Source organism: Amblyomma mixtum, chromosome 7 (assembly GCF_055824585.1).
Source record: "Amblyomma mixtum isolate Tamu chromosome 7, ASM5582458v1, whole genome shotgun sequence".
NCBI lineage: Eukaryota > Metazoa > Arthropoda > Arachnida > Ixodida > Ixodidae > Amblyomma > Amblyomma mixtum.
Window position 1 is genome coordinate 51138341 of NC_143018.1, and position 12805 is coordinate 51151145.

The 12805-nt window shown below is 44.9% G+C and overlaps 1 pseudogene; it reads left to right on the plus strand.

The window, feature by feature from the left end:
- The first annotated feature begins 607 nt into the window (after window positions 1-607).
- LOC149336082 (uncharacterized) lies at window positions 608-1372 on the plus strand (annotated as a pseudogene).
- Window positions 1373-12805: the final 11433 nt, after the last annotated feature.

Here is a 12805-nt window from a genome sequence, read left to right on the forward strand (position 1 = left end):
ATGATGCCAGGTTAAGCGATGCGGCACTGGCCTTGCGCTTCCCAGGTTGCTCTTCCCGAGCGACCAGTCATTTGTTTCACTGCCACCTGCCACGGTCGGTGGGGAGTTTGCTCGCTATCTGGGGGACCAGAATTGTGATGCCGCCGCAAGGTCACGTACCGCACTACTGTCCGATATCAACGGCGTCCCCTATATAACCGCAGCACGACGGTCCCCACATCATTCACAGAGCAATCCAGGCAGCCTTCGCAACCAGGCAGAGGCTAACCGCCTTCTTCGTTCATTGCAGAAATGCGCGTTTGAGGTGCGGAATCCGAAGCTGCTACCGTCACCGCTGGTGGAACCTACACGTGTCCACGGATCGTCCCCCTCCCTCCCTTCTCTACTGGCAAGCCGCACCTGCGCACTAGTGTCCGATATCAACGGCGTCCCCTATATAACCGCAGCACGACGGTCCCCACATCATTCACAGAGCAATCCAGGCAGCCTTCGCAACCAGGCAGAGGCTAACCGCCTTCTTCGTTCATTGCAGGTGTGTATCCTGTATCTTTGATTACAAACACCGATTTTAGGCTACTGGATTGCTCCGTTCGTGTTTGTGTCCAGCATGGGTGATAAGCCTCCTTCAACCATAAAAGAACTTGTAAAGGCTATGACTGACTTGAGTGCACAGTTTAACTCTAAGCAAAGTGAACTAAAGCAAAATTTAAAGCATGTGATTGAATCTGAAATGGAATCTGTCAAAACTTCAATGGGCTTTATCAATGAAAAGTTCGAAGAATTTTGAACAGAGATCTCTGAGCTCAAAAAGATCCTGTCTGACGTGAAACACGTAAACAAGGAAATGAAAAAAGGAAACAACCGACTCAAAAATGAGGTGAAAACTCTCAGGCACGAATTAACTGAACTGCAGCAGTACAGTAGAAGAAAAAACCTTGAAATCAAAGGCATCCCTCCAGCACCCAGTGAAAATCTGATTTCAGTGATGACATCGATCTGTCATCTCTTGAGCACCAAGTTCGATGAATCCGATGTTGAAGCTATCCATCGTGTGCCCTCAAAAAACAAGGATGAACCCAACATCATTGTTAAGTTTGCTTCCAGGAAAGTGAGAGACAACATTCTGAAAACAGCGAAAGAGCAACGGCTGAACACTACACTTCTGAGCTTTGACGATCACGAGAATCCCGTGTTCATCAACGAACATTTGTGCCCGGCAAACAAAATTTTGCTAGGTAAAGCACGGAAAGCCAAAAAGGAAAAACAGTGGAAACACACATGGGTATCAGATGGCAAGATCCTGATGCGCAAGACAGATACCTCGCATGTTCTACATATAACCTGTGGCGATGATCTTGCTCAATTAGTCTAGAAACATGGCCTTTTCCGTTGAGGAAATCAGTGCTAAGTGGCACGAGAGCGAAAGCCTTTCCATTTTTCATTGCAATGTCCGCAGCAAAAATAAAAATCTAGACCAACTCACTGTACATTTATCGCAGCATTCTTTCCAGTATGATCTTATCGCTGTAACTGAAACCTGGCTTAAGAAAGGAGAAATACCGTACATACCGGGTTACACAACGCTATCTTTACCAAGAGATAGCACCGCACGAGGGGGTGGCGTTGCTCTTTTTATAAAAAACGGCATACATTATCAACAGCTCTCGGATTGCTCTCTGAGCTCTAAAACCACGGAAGCACTTTTTATTCGCCTTAAGACAGACGTCGTAATAGGCGTGGTATATCGTCCGCCAAACACGTGCACAAGTCAGTTCATATCTGATATGGAGTCCATTCTGGTTCCTCTGATGTCTTTTAATAATCAGTTAGCAATAGTTGGTGATTTCAATATTGACTTATCAAAGGATGACTGTCCAGATTATATTTTCTTATTGGAATCGTTCAACCTCAAGAACGTTATCAATGTGCCCACTAGAATTACACATCAGTCTGCAACAATTATTGATCACATCTTATGTAACCGTGATATGGATGCCTGTGCTGGTGTTTGTAACCAAAACATTGCTGATCACTGTTCAACTTTTCTGTTCCTGCCACGGTCGGGTATCGATTGTACTTGCCCTACCCATACCAATGTATTTTCACGGGTGGACTACGCGCATGTCAGGCGTTTGCTCGAATCTATTCATTTCGAAAATCTGTGTCACAGTGACGTTCACACAGAATTTGCTAACTTCGTATCTGCTGTTTACGATGCAATTACTAAGTCAACGCTGAAGTTTTCTCGGCGCAACTATAAACATGCCATATGTACTTGGATTACTGAGGAAATACTCACAGTATTGAAAAAAAAGGATTCATACTACAATAAGCTCAAAAACAACAGAACAAATGCTTATTACTTGAAACAGTTTAAGTATTACAGAAACAAATCCGTGGCGCTGATGAAAAAATCAAAGAAATTGTATTATACTAATTTGGTTAATCGTCAAGGAAATGACACTAAGCAAGTATGGAAGATTGTAGGAGAAGTTGCGGGAACAGTTAAAAGTAAACAGATCGTTCCTGACAACTTGTCAATAGAGACTGCAGACCAGTTTAATCAGTTCTCCACAACCTACGGTCAGAACAGTGCGCAACCTACTTCCTTAGCTTCAGTGACATCCGGCATACCTCGATGTATTAATAATGAATTCAGTTTCTCGAACATTACTAGCGATGAAGTTGCAAGTGTTGTGGCGAACATGCCCACGAATAAAGCGGCCGGGCCAGACGGCATAATGGCTAAGGTAATCAAGGACAACATTGATTTGTTTTGTGTTCCTTTGTGCAGAATATTCAATCACGCGATACACTCTAGCTTATACCCCGATACTTTAAAAGTTGCAAAAGTTGTTCCGATATTTAAAACTGGTGACCCTAACAACCTGTCTAGTTACAGGTCAATATCTGTACTGAGTGTCGTCAATACCATTTTTGAAAAATTAATTGCTTTCCAACTGAAAACCTTTCTTGATGCTAATCACATTATTTGTCCTCAGCAACACGGATTTGTTTCTAGCAGGTCCACGTCCACGGCTGTAGTTACTCTATCACAGCTTATCCTATCTGCTCTTCATAACCATAATGTTGCTGTAAGCGTATTTATTGACATCAAAAAAGCTTTCGACACAGTCTCACACTCCATTCTTTTAATGAAACTGGAAGCATATGGTGTGCGTAGCGGGGCACTTGAATTCTTTAAAAGTTATCTTTCTTCACGACAGCAGCAAGTTGTCCTCAAACAGTTCAAGTCTGCATACCAAACTGTTACGTGTGGTGTACCCCAGGGGTCAGTTCTGGGACCGCTTTTATTTTAACTCTTTATTAATGACCTCCCCAATGCAATACAGTGTTCTCAAATTTTGATGTATGCGGATGACACTGCACTTATCTTTACTGGCAACTCACATGAGTCAATAGAAAATCCTATTAACAATGAACTCCAACATATCTCGACCTGGTTTCGTAATAATCATCTAACTTTAAACACTGAAAAAACTAAATATGTTATTTTTCGTTCAAAACAAAAGTGTATTGAATCAAGTGATTTTTCTATATGTGTTGACAACAATGTTATTGATACTGTGTCTTCTTTCAAATATTTAGGGGTCATGTTTGACTGCCACTTGTCTTGGAAGGAACAGGTGCACAGTGTGTGTAAAATGGTTGCGTACGGTTGTTTTACCTTGGCTAAGGCACGGCGGCACTTTCCACCTGCTATTCTTAGATCACTGTATTTTTCATTATGTCACAGTCATCTCAGTTATTGCAGTGAATCATGGGGAATCACATACAAAACGTATTTATCACCATTGCTAAGACTACAAAAACGCGCCTTGAAAATCATGGGATTACCTTCTTCGAATAGTTCTAACAATAACATTTTTGACGCAATGCAAATCATGTCATTCACAACCTTACGCGATTACAAAATAGCTCTTATGGTTAATAATATTATAAATACCAACTACCCCTTACCTCTCGGTGCATTCAGTATTCCCGTCCGCAACACTAGACAAGCCAGCAATGGCAATTTTAACCTTCCTATTTGCCATAATGCGTACGGAGAAAGGAGAATAGAATTTACAGGAGCGAAATTTGGAACTCGTTGCCAATTGAAATAAAGCAAGCTAGGAATTTCAAACTGACATGCAAGAAACATTTTTTGGGAATGCAAGCAAGGCTACAGAGTTAGTTTTTCTTCAATCTGTTTGTGATTGCTGTCCTATATGTTATTTTGTATTGGACCGCTTACTAGCCTCATTGGCTATCGGTCCAAATATCTGTGTATACATTTTGTTTGTGTTACGCAATAAAGACTTCTTGATTCTTGATTCTTGACCTAGGTGGCCCACCTGCCCACAGTTTGCTGTATTGGGACCAGCAGCCTGATCCATGCCAATGATTTTATTGCGAAAGCAATACTACTTGCACTTTCACGCCTCTGCCGTGCCGCGGCCGTGACCACCATCGTGCCGCGGCCGTGACCACCATTGACCTTCATTTGACCTCGATTGCATTAGATTGGATTAGATTAGATTGAATTGGATTGGACTGGACTGGACTGGATTAGATTAGATTAGATTAGATTAGATTACATTGTATTGTATTGTATTGGATTGGATAGGAGTGGATTGGATTGAATTGAATTGAACTGGATTGAATTGGATGGGATGGGATGGGATTGGATTGCATTGGATTGCATTGGATTGTATAACCGATGCATCACCACAAGTCTAACCACAAGCACCACCACCAGCTACACTACCAGCTGTACCATGGCGTAGGTACGGATATTGGTTTCGCAATTACCGGGCTTAACCAAGCTAAGCCACAGCGAATTTTTTAGCTCACAACGCCGACAACGCCGACACCGGATTTTCTGGACAACGGGGCCTATAACGCTATTGCGTTAAAATGGCTCAGCACATTTATGGCTCAGCACAGTACTGTACTGATTCGAATAACTTAATGTGATTACCTTTGCAATGGTCCCGACAACGCGGATTAAGCAAGGATGCTGTGAATTATTAATTTTAGAGAGCTATTGGATTTTCTGCGCAAGCAGCCCATAGTGGCTGTTCCGTAATATCTGAGCGAAAAAAATAACTGAGAAATACTCCATGCACAGCTTCGCAACTGATACTTGGCGGACTTCCTCGTATTTATCTCCGTACGCCTTTGCGGAGATTATGGCTTCCATTCTGCTTCATTGTTAGCAAGCCGATGCAAGAGACCGCACATCAAATAAGGGGACAGGTAAGCCCAAATCTCCGCATGTGTTTTCGGGCATATATCGGTATGTATTCCTCCGCTTCTATTAGCGATATTGCTTAGCTGTCTGCCCCATTTTGTTCAGTAATTCGTGATCTTTCAACTCAAACAATTCTATTCACGAGAAGTAAGTAGGAAATTTTTTGTTCGTGCTGTACTTAAAAAAAAATGATGGTTTTTTGCATAAAATCAGAACCGCTCACTGTACTTGGTTATTTATTGTTTAATGTTCGGGGTATAAAATTAGACTATGCGGATAGATTGGCCCTTTTATATTGTTCCCTTCCGAAGATAGTACTATCAATGTAACCGAAGTCTTGTTTTACTCCGTGTTTAAAGTAGAAAGTGATTTAACTACAACGTTTTTCGCAGCGCCAGTATTTCCTGATTCAATTTCTTCAATATGCACCAGCACATGGTCGGCGTTCGACACCGATCTGCTCTTCCCTGCGTCTCACTTGGTCTCGTGAACATGTTACGCAACCCAGTGGTCAGATCGGTGTACAAGTTGAACTCGACGCCGCTCCACTTCACTCTGCCAGCGCAGAAATAAAGGGCCTTGAGCGAGCCAGCCGGCTTCTGGAACCCTTAGGCTAGGCTGCTGCTAGGCTAGGCTGCTGTTGCTAGGCTGCTGTTGCTAGGCTGCTGTTGCTAAATGGTAGCAAATCATCTCATGTCGCCATCCTCAGTGTTTTCATTCCTACAGACACTTATTTAGAGCACGCTTCTAAACCACGGTCTTCAACAAGAGGGCTGGGATTATTGCCAGATTACGTTTTACTTCGAAATTGAACGAAAGTTTCTGTCATGAAATTGCGTTCCCAACCGCAACTAAAACTGGCTTTTCTCAAAGAAGACGGTGGTGCCTCACATTCGCCGTCTGAAAATGAAATTTTATATGCAGATATATAGCCCAGGGAAAGACGTTTGATAAACGAAAAGTCTAAGAAAGGAATTAACTTTATTGTGTGCAAAGATTGATTGATTGTAAAACTATTTATACGTCGGAAAGAGCTTGGTGCTAAAAGGCCGCGTTAAGTGCTGGAGAGTGCATAGCCTTCGATGCCTTCTTAAGCCTACTCCAACGTCAGAACTGGCCTACTCCCACGTCAGAACAGCTAACCTTGAAGAGCGACTGCATAACATCGTATGTGAAAGCTGGGCATTTTATACACCTGGTTCAGCCTTTCCTGCGCGAGTGCGCGAAAGACAGCAGTAGAACGCGCTGCACGACTAGAAAAGCGTCGCAGCTAACGCGACTGACCAGGCTTGGCCAGAGCTAAACCACGCCTAATTTTTCTCCTCCGCCTCCTCTTCGAGCAAAAGTTCAGGGAGGTGAACCAAGGGCCTTCAGATAGCGAGGCGAACACGTAACCGATTTGCCCCGAAACCGCGTTGCTTCTTAGCGAATAAAGGAATAAAGGAGAACCTAGTGTATGCGGTGCCTTACGACTGTATGCTAATGGGTAGGTGTGTAACCAGATGGGGAGGAAAAATATAAATTATAAAATTAATTTTCCGCTCTCAAAGCACCTAAACAGTCTCAAGTGCCTCTGTACTTTTTCTCTCTGACCGCTTAGTTTCTGTAATTTTCGTGCGTATATTTTTTAATACATGACAACCGAGTAGTCAGTTGTGTGTTTACCTTATTTTGGCAGAACAATTGTTGAACCAGCAAAAAAGAAAAATACTGTCACCTGAACTGCAAAAGGGACACAAGTCAGCCAAAGGGTGATTTGCAGTTGTTTCGGATCGCAGGCAGGTGAAAAGCAATATTTCATATTTCTGCAAGCGTAAAGGTTGTTTTTAACCACTAACTTTCTGAAAAATGTTGATCCTGCTTCGTGCCCCCGGGTAACAATGTCCGCGCTCAGCCTTGCAAAGTGCGCCCGCGATGGTGAAAATGAAGTCCTCGGGCATCACAACCCGCTTTCCTCCATATGAGATATAAGGGGCCGCACACACGGGTGAGAGAACAAGAATAACAGGCATGTTCTCCTAACAGGTTCCGTTCTTTCAGTGAGCGTGCATCCTGCTTTCAAAAACGGTAATCGAAAAAGGCTACTGAGCGCAGTTTCCGGTGCGTCGCAAGATCAAGGTTCTCTGGCGCGAGCATTATTATACGGGGCGTCTTGACGACCGAGGTGAAACGAGGGCCGATGTATCGCGAGTGGAAATAAATTATCCGTGAAAGCGGAACATGATCGTGTTCGGGCTTCGAACCTGCGTCGTCTGCTACGCACGTGGCCCTAAGGGCCGCAGAGGAATCCTCGCTCGGCAGCGAGCGCTTGAGTAGGTTAAAAAAAGAAAAAAGAAAGGGCCACGCCACCATTTCGTATTCTGCGGACGTTCGCGTCGATGGCGAGAGACGCTGAATAACGTTGCCCGCTGGAGGAATAAATAAATCTGTATAACACGGGAACAGTTCGGTGAAGGCTAAGCACAGAGGAGCCGGAAGGCGTACGTAACAACGACCAAGGAAAATAGGGCTTTCAATTGTGGAAAACAAAAACACAAGAAATGCATTTGGAGGTGGAGGATGGAGGCAGGAGGGAGTGGATATGCGTGGAGACGTGATGGCCAGCAAGGTTCACTTCATGCGGTCTTCTTTCCGAGGTTCGTGCTTGCATGGCCTCCGAGACAATATACACTCCTGCCGGCGTACCTTCCGATACACTATGATTCTCTACTGGGGTGCCTTCGATGGGCGCTCTGTTCTTGCGGCATAACAGAGAATCTGCGCTGTGTTGAAAAAGAAAAAAATATCGACATGACTTACTGTTTTTATGTCTTAAGTAGATATTATGTTGGGTAATGCACTCTTCTACAGGGGTACTATTCGCCTTGCATTGCCGCACCATAGTAGGGAGCCGCACCTAAGTAGCAAACGCAAGGTTTTATTAATACACGCACAAGTGTTTGCTAATTGGCCGAAAGGACGCTCTTATTAATAAACAAGGCAATCACGTGATGTCATGATAGCATAGACCAAAAGCTGGTTTGCTAGAATTAAACCAAATCTCATAGGCAAGCTGGTGATACCAAGGTCGTACTTCGGCCTGTGCTGGTTGACACCTTTTGAGTAACCTACACGTTCAGCGCTACGGGCTGGGACAAATAGCACACAACATATGACTGGTGCCAGTCAGGTGTTGGGTGTTATTTGTCCCCCTCCTTAGCGGCAAACATTTCAGTTAGCATGAAATTATGTTTTGATGCCACAGAACCAACGCTGGTTTAGAGTAAAGAAACCAATAGTCGTTTTATAACACGTCGTCAAGTGATGCATGACCGTCATAGAGAGAATGACTATTTGCGAGAAAGAAGAACTCTGACAGTAAAGCTATGCGATACGAAGGCCTGACATCGCATATCTAATGTTTATTTCGAAGAAACCCTTTCCTCTGGTCACTGATTGTCTTGTGATGCTATACCGTGACAGATAATTTGGTTACTGCCAGCAGTAACGCCTTGAGCCGTATCTGGGTCGCAGTATGAAGCCGCTGGTTCATGGCATTACCATATGAATCTTTCCTTACGAATCCGTCTTAGTGCTCAAGAGTTTCTTCGAAAGTGGCATCGGAACTCTTATGCGCTGCGTGACTCTCTCACCGTTGTGTTCATTGACCTTGTCCTGACTCATCGCAGCAGGCAGAGTTGCCCTGTTTTCTAAAGTGCCTGTTGCGCCAACGTATCTGATTTTCGAAGTCGTCCAAGCGCCCCACGTTGTGTCATTGTGCGCCCTGTGTTGTGTGGAGTGACCGAAACCCCGCCGCAGCCGCTAGATCGAAATAACAACATCACCATCATCAGCCATTCTGAAAAAGCTAAAAAATCATCAGGGCATCCCTGTGACTACTCCTGGTCTAAGCCTTTTTCGATGACTCTGCAGCAATGTGGCGTAGTTGAATCGACACCAATGACTCCTGCTTGATGATTCTGCTCTAAGTTCGGCACTGTGGGGTATTCGATTGTCTGTCGGAGCGTACTCGCACTTTTATCTATACCCATATTACATTAGCTGCATTTGCAGCAGACATTATGCGGTAAGGACAGGGCTCCTCCACAAATATCGGCGCATGTGTTTTTGTTTCAGAGCCAAAGCCTCAATGTACAACTTCCGCTTTCGATGTGGATGAGGCAATGACCTTGAATGCCTTACAAGGTCAAACCGAACTGAACTGCCTGGTGATGTGGCCCAATCTATGGTAGTATGATCACGTGATCATATGATCATAGCCAATGAATACCTGATTTTGATCTTAGACCTCGACCCTTGACCGTTTTCTTTGAGCTTGACTTGGAACTTGGTATTTTATTTGAGATAATGGGCACCACATCGACAATGACCTTCAATGCCTCACAAGGTCAAACCGAACTCAACTGTGTGGTTGTATGGCCCAAGCTATGGTAGTATGACTACGTGATCATAAGAATATGACCATTGAGTACCTGAACTTGATGTTTGACTTTAACCCTTGACCTTGAGATTTGATATGAGAGAGTGGACATCACGTACCACCAAGTTTCAACCTCTCACTAGCCCAACTTCTAAGCGCAAGCAATTACTTTACAGACCGTAAAACAGTCTTCACCTTAGTCAAGCCACAGCAAGACGGTGATGAAGACTTTGATGTGCAATAATAAAACATTCATACCAAGCTAACCGTGTCCCACCATTCCTAACAGAGCTTTCGCTCGTATATCTAGGTTAAAGCCACGTTGAACCACAGGCATCTTTTTTGTTTGCCTTTCAAAGCCATTCTTACAGTACCTCAGTTTTGTGCGTGCTGATCATGAAGAACTAATACTACCTTGCTTCCAAGAACCATGGCTCTGTTAAATATTACAAATTAGCAGAAGTTATCGGAATAATTAAGAAGGCACTGAATCGACACACTGCTAGCATTTGAAGTGGTCCATGAAGAAAGGAACGGGCAGGAAGACTACTGAGTCTTAGTGCGAGCGCGGAGTAAACAGCTGGCTGATGCTAAGTATGCTGTTGAGTGAGCGTCCTTTCGAAGGGTATGCCTCATCTATGTTTTTGGGCAAAGTGCCGCAGACACTACAAAATAACTTTACATGTCACCGATATGAGGGAAAATCATTCTATCGCAAAGAATGCTTGCTCGGTGGCCGTTCTACTAGGATGTGCACTTCTGGCACTGGGGAAGCAAGACTGGGAAAGCTCTGTTGTAACACATCCGACAACGAATAACTTACTGGAGATGCTTCATTTATAGAGAGGAAATTGAAAAGAAGGCCTCCAAGATTATGCTCCCTCATATACGCATTTTATCAAGGGAGCTATTTGTGATGAAAAGCAGAAGCACCGCTAGCACCTGTTCGGTGACGTCAGTGGCTGGTGACTTCACGTTACCACTTCGCGGTCACGTGACGTGTTACGCCAGCGGCATAATTGAGTCATTAACAGCCTTGCAGCGAACGGTATAAAGCTGCCTAGCCGAATAACCATCATAGGGTTACATGAAGGAAGCCACCAGTCACCGAAACCAAGGACCATAGGGGATGTTTTTACTTTCTCTCTTTTATTTGTGGTGTTGATCAGTGGGATATTCAGTGTCATTTTTTTATCGCTTAAAGATAAATACATTTGAAAGCAAAAAAAAAAAAAACCGTGCGCCGGTGGTGGGATTCGCAGCCAGGACCTCAGAGTTTCGCGTGCGGTGACGGCTTTCAAGTTCATTATCTTTAAGCAATCAAACAATTACGCTGTTAATCTCGCATCGCTCACTAGAATTAAGGAACATCTCCTATACCCCTTGCTTTCGGTGACCTGACCAGCGTCATGTATGTCATAGCAAGCCCCTCTTTTCTTTCGCTTCCCACCGTCAAATGATTACGCCACTAAAAGTCAGGAGGCGTCAAAAGAGTTTGCCGTCATTGCGCTTGCTCATTTGTGTCGAGATCGACAGAGAGCTCCATGGTAAATTCACTGTTCAAGTTAGAGCGGATGAGGATGGGGGCGAGGGCGATCGTATTGCCCAGAACGTAAAATTTAGTAGCAAAAGAGCACATGGCCTTCACTTTATTTTGTGATTAAAAGTTTATATATATATATATATATATATATATATATATATATATATATATATATATAAACTTTTGTAACCTTACGTTATAATGTATATATATATATATATATATATATATATATATATATATATATATATATATATGGTTTATGGTTTATGGGGTTTTAACGTCCCAAAGCGACTGAGGCTATGAGAGACGCCGTAGTGCAGGGCTCCGGAGATTTCGACCACCTGGGGTTCTTTAACGTGCACTGACATCGCACAGTACACGGGCCTCTAGAATTTCTCCTCCAAAGAAATTATAGCCGCCGCGGCCGGGATCGAACCCGCGTCTTTTGGGTCAGCAGCCGAGCACCATAACCGCTGAGCCACCGCGGCGGCTATATATATATATATATATATATATAATGTAGAGCGGTTTATTGGCACCTTCAAGCGCCGGCGACGAAGACCCTGGCGCAAGAAGTCTAAGAACGAGCGAGGCGAGGGACCGGCACACAAGCGGCAGTTCTCCAGCACGAGCCTCCTACGGGCGGCGCTAGCGCTTCGTCGTCGTTGGTGGCGGTGCTGTATCATCTTCTTCATTCCAACCGCCCCGGCGGAAAGAGGGAGCCATCCTGGCGACTCAAGGCGAGGAGACGACGAGAGGGCTGTAATAAGGCTTCAAGCGGCTGACATGAACGACGTCGCGACCACGGCGGCGATGGTCCAAAGAAGGTGTCACCGGTTCGATGATATAGCTGACAGGTGACGTACGCTCTAAGATACGGTAGGGACCAATGTGCTTGGCCGAAAATTTGGACGCAGCCGGAACAGAGAGCCAGACCAATGATCCAGTAGAGAAGTGTGCAGCGGGCGTGTCTTGATCGGACTCATGTTTGCGGAGTCCTTGACGTTCGGCGGTGAAGGAGCGAGCCAACTGGCGGTACTGCTCAGCGTGGCGGGTAATGTCCGAAAGGGAAGTATATTCTGAGCTGTCGGGGTTGTAGGGAAGGATGGTGTCCAGGAGGCAGGAAGGCTCGCGCCCGAATAAAAGAAAGAAAGGGGAAAAGCCGGTGGTTGCCTGAGATGCGGTGTTATATGCATAGGTCACGAACGGAAGGACTTGATCCCAATTAGTGCGGTCGGAGCTAATGTACATGGCGATCATGTCCCCAAGAGTTCGGTTGAATCGTTCGGTGAGGCCGTTAGTTTGAGGGTGGTAAGCAGTAGTGGTACGGTGGACTGAGTGGCACGCATCGAGAAGCTCGTGAACGACTTCAGACAAGAAAACACGGCCGCGGTCACTGAGAAGTTCTCGCGGAGCGCCGTGACGCAGGACGAAGTGATGAAGAAGGAAGAGGGCGACGTCGCGAGCAGTAGCCGCAGGTAGGGCAGCGGTCTCAGCATACCGAGTGAGGTGGTCCACGGCAACTATAATCCATCGATTCCCGGCGGTCGTGAAGGGGAGCGGCCCATATAGGTCGATGCCC